This window comes from Raphanus sativus, chromosome 6, assembly GCF_000801105.2.
Source record: "Raphanus sativus cultivar WK10039 chromosome 6, ASM80110v3, whole genome shotgun sequence".
NCBI classification, from domain to species: Eukaryota; Viridiplantae; Streptophyta; class Magnoliopsida; order Brassicales; family Brassicaceae; genus Raphanus; species Raphanus sativus.
In genome coordinates, this window is record NC_079516.1 from 19,590,497 (window position 1) to 19,595,610 (window position 5,114).

Here is a 5,114-nt window from a genome sequence, read left to right on the forward strand (position 1 = left end):
TCAGTTTTGGTTTTGGTTTTAGGTTGTTTTCGTTTTGGATTTCTGTTTCAGTTCAATTATGATTTTTTATTTTTTGTTCAAGAGATATATAAACCGTTCTGTTATTTTTGAAATAAGATAATATATTTATATTTTCCTGACCCGGATATATGGAATCAGTTTTTTTCATTAATTTATTTACTGAAAATTAGAAATTTCATACATGTATTTTTATTAATTTTTTTATTTATAGATAATTAAATTAAAATTAATAAATATAATTTTATGAAACTAAAATAATTCATTTATATAACCCGTCCTTATTAATTTACTTATATTTTAAAACTGTAAATTATAGTAAAAATTTATTTTTTATTTTTATCCTGGTCAAAGCTTACTTTAATATTTTATAAATTAACTATATTTCATTCAACCCATATCATACTATATTGGATTATGTTTGATATTTTAATTTAACTATGTAATTATTTATTATTTTATATATCTTAATTTACTATTTTGTTTTAATACTTTGAAGTATATGTGGTAAAATTCATGAATGTATGTTAGTCTTTAGTTTTATGATTTGTAAATATTTAATAAATGAATTAAGTCACTTTATATTTAGTTGATGTACTAATTTAATTATGAATATAAATATTATGGGTATTATTTCTTGTTCTATAATGAAAGAATTAATATTTGTAAATAATTTTATTAATATTAATACGAATTTAATTATTTAAAACTAAATATTTAAAAGAATTTTATGTTTACATATTAAATAAAAAGATATTAAAAGATATTAGTCAAATAAAATCTTGGAAAATGATACTTGACAATATCTTTTTAGATATCTTATTTTGAAAATATTAAAATAATAGATTGAATATAGTATATATTTAATAGTAATTAAGTTAGTTGTAAGAGAAAAAATAGAATATAAATCAATGAAATTGTCCAATCTAGACTACTTGTAAATAGATAAAAAGATTTCATGTATGTTTTTTTCATTAGGATTAATATATAGTTGTATATATACGAATTAATAGACATATATAATTATTTATTACATTAATAAATAAAATTTAAGTCATTTTAATGAAATATCGTATTTATATAAATTAAATTCATTAGTTTATAAAAACAATATCTTAGTTAGTTCCTCTATTTAAGGAATTGTGTATATTTAATTACAATTAAATTAGATATTTAAATATATGAATATATATAATATGTTAAGTTAATTAGATTATTAGAGAAATGACCAACATAGACTTTTTTGATAGTCCAAAAAGTAGTCGATAAATATCGCTCCTATTTTAATAGTATTGATATATGAGATTAGATATTTACATAAATCAAAATAATATCTCTTGTTTATTTACAATATTTTTAGTAGGTAAATCAAATAATTATTTTATTTATTTGATATGATATATGATTAAATTTGAATATATGACATAGATATATAATATATTTCAATATAAATATTTATTATCATATGATTTATTAGCATTTGTATATTTTCTGTAACAAAAATTAAAACCATTAATACCAAATTTTTAATGTGATAGTTTTTCAATGCAAATTTCAAAATTAATATATTTATGTATTTTTATATTGTATGTATTTTAATATAAACGATATTAATATATGAATATATATTAAATGACAATTCATATATTCATATGATTTTATGATCATTTGTATCTTGTTATAACAAAACAGCAAAATTCATTCATTGATAAAAAAATTCAAAGTGGAATTTTTAATATTTTTAGTAATTTATAGTCATTTAAAAAAATCAAAATATAAAATATAAGAAAAATATAAATTTTATTTTGTGGGTATGTGATTGTTTAAATTTTTAATAATATAAAATTAAACAAAATGAGAGAGGATACAATTTTTTTTATTAAATATTTATTATTTATAATCATTAATTATCATATACATATGTTAATCGTATTAGTTAATTCCGTAACTTTTATTTAAGGAAAGAATTGTGAATATTTTTTATACACTAATAACCAATTTAGTAATTAATTTAATAAAAATGTAATATATATTTAGATGGAACATATATAAAAGTTGCAATGCTCCAAGATTAATATACATAGGGGATATTGTTAGGTTTGTTATTATTTAAAAGCGAATATATTGTCGTTGGGAATTGGAAATACTCGTGATTTGTTTTGATATTATTTGATTTAATAGATTAGATATTATCTTGCTATCATCGAGGAATTGGATTATGTATAGACGTATAGTTAAGTAAGAGAATATTCTTGGATAATTTACTTAGACGATTTATCTATATATTCTATCTATTCTTGTATGTTAAGTATCACTTATGTAAGTTTGGCAAAAAGCCTTTGAACGGCGATTGTTTACAGGCGCTCCTCTCAAAAACTTTCCCAAAAGTAGATCTCGTTTGGGAAGAGCTCCGACCATCGACGTACTGTCGATCTCTTAGGATGCTCCCTCCCTCCTTTTTTCTTTTCTTGTTTGTCGGATCCTGAACGAAATTGATGGAAGGTAGATGTTCGCCGGAGGCACATCTCTTTTTACTCTACGGTGTTTTGGACTCTGTCGCGGTGGTCCGCCATGAAGAGACTGAGGTTCTGGTAGGTCGTCGAGAGAAGGTTGTCGATCTCTGCTAGAGGATGGCGGAGGCACACCGGGTTCTTGCAAGTTATCTATCGGGACTAGGGTTTTCTCTCTGCGCCCTCGCTGTGGGAGGCTTCCGGTGGTCGACGAGCCCGTCTTGGAGATGGCGGTTTGTGCGTGGAAACCGAGAGTCGTGTGCGACGGTGAGGCGTGAACGAGCTTGGCGGAGAATGATTTGAGAGTTGGGTTTCTTCTCGATCCCAGCGTTCGGGGCCGCGGGATGCCTCCGAGGATGGCTCTGGCTCTGAAGATTAGCCGTCGATGGATCAATGGTCGGTTCGTGCACGCCGGCCAGCGTGAAGTTTCGGTAACATCGGGATTTGTTAACCATCCGTGCTCGTCGGAGTTGGGGTTTCATACCCCTTGCGTCGTCTTTTCTTCGCTCGAGTCTCTGTTTCTCTTATGATTTAGATTTTGTTCTAGATCTGCTGTGCTCTGTTTGTTGTTTTGTCTTAGCTATATGGTCTTTTTTTTTTAGGTTTCCGACTGTTTCTCCGTCGCGTCTGTACTGTTCCGAGCCCAATATCTTATGGGATGAATTAATATAATTTTCTTTAATTAAAAAAAAAAGTATCACTTATGTAAATCGTGTTTTTTTTTATTATGAGAACCGGTTTGGACCAAGATTTACAAAAGTAAACCGATATTAAAGGACCAATGGAAGTCTTTTTCTTCACCTGGTGAAAAGTCTGAAGAAGATACTGGGACAGAGACTAATATGATTCCGTGTTTCTGATGATGTTAGAAGTTGATCCGGAGAGACATGAACTAATACTGATTCGAAGTGATAAGTAATATGACATCGGCAATAGGTAGTCACGCAGAAACTAATACTGACATCGTCAATAGGTAGTCATTCAAAAAATCAGACTGGTAGACATACGAAAAGACATACTCAATCCGTCATTGTTCGAGTTCTAGAAATTGAATTATGTAAGCTCGACAATTATATGTTAGAAGTCAGAAAGATAATAGATATTATTCACATTCAACCTTCTTGATGATGGAATCGTTCTATAGTGTAAAGCGTAAAACTGGTTGGTCAAAAGTGTAAATACGTTATAAAAGGTTGATTGGTTGTTATGAGAGTGTAGAGAAAATATTATAGGTAAATTAGATTTTTATTTTGTTAGGCTACCAAATAAATGGTCTAACTAAGACTTGTTTATAGTAGATAAAAAATAAGACTCTGTTTTAATAGATTAGATGAATGTTCTGTTTTTAAACTTTGTGCTCATTTCTCTACCATTTTGGTTATTTTCTCATTTTGAATTCTATGGCTGTGAAATTTTCTTGTAATTTTTTAGTATCTCCTATATATTAAATGAGAAATATTTGAAAAATAGTAACTTTAATTTTGTAATAATTTTAAAAAAACTCTTGCTTATGTGGCAATCAATTAAATAGTCAATTAATCTTACGCGTCATCATACATTCAAATTGAAAAATATGGTGGTCCAATTCGATTTGTATATCTCGTTAAATACATCGAATGTCAACTATATGATATCATACCTCCTATTAACTAAAGTAAGGTCTCGCACTTTTCTTAAATAAAAGCTACGGAATTACCTAATATGATTAACGCATATATGACAATTAATGATTATAAATAGTAAATATTTGATAACAATTTTTGTATCTTAGCTCTTTTTTGTTTAATTTTATATTATTAAAAGATATTAAACAATTACATTAAACATATAATAAAAATAGATTTATTTTATATGTTATATTTTGAATTTTTTAAAACGAAGATCAATTATTAGAAATTTAAACATCCCACTTTGAATTTTTTTGTGATCAATGGCTTAATTTTTTTGTTATAAAATATACAAATGATTATAAAATTTAATTAATATGGATTTTATTTAATAAATATTCAAACTAAAATATATATATATATTCAGCTAACAAATTAAGGGAAGAAAATTGGTTGTATCAATTTAGACGTTTAGTAGAAACTTTTTAAAACTATGGTGAATAATAAGGTCAAAGTAAATTGACTTTTGAAATAATATTAAGCTGATGGTTCTAAAAAAATTAAAAAATTCTTAGTGATGTTAAAATAAATTATTTAAAAAATTGTAAAACTTGTTTTTGTAATGAAATTCACTTGATGACCACATTATGATTTTTCTAGGTATAAAAAGTGATAAAAAATTTAAGCTCAAATCGATCATGTTTATCATAAATTTAAAATATAATTCAATTCACAATTACAAATGCTCCGCCCAACATATAAATGATTATTTTAAAGAAAACATAATTGTATGCATATTAAAAAAATTCAAACACATATACATATTTAATTTTTTAATTTTATTATATAAGCTCACCATGCACTATTATTCTAGTTTAATAGTAAGATCAAAGATATTAATCAATCACAAAAATATATAATAAAAATTTTACATTTTTTTCTTATATGTTATATTTTGACTTTTTAAAAACGACTATAA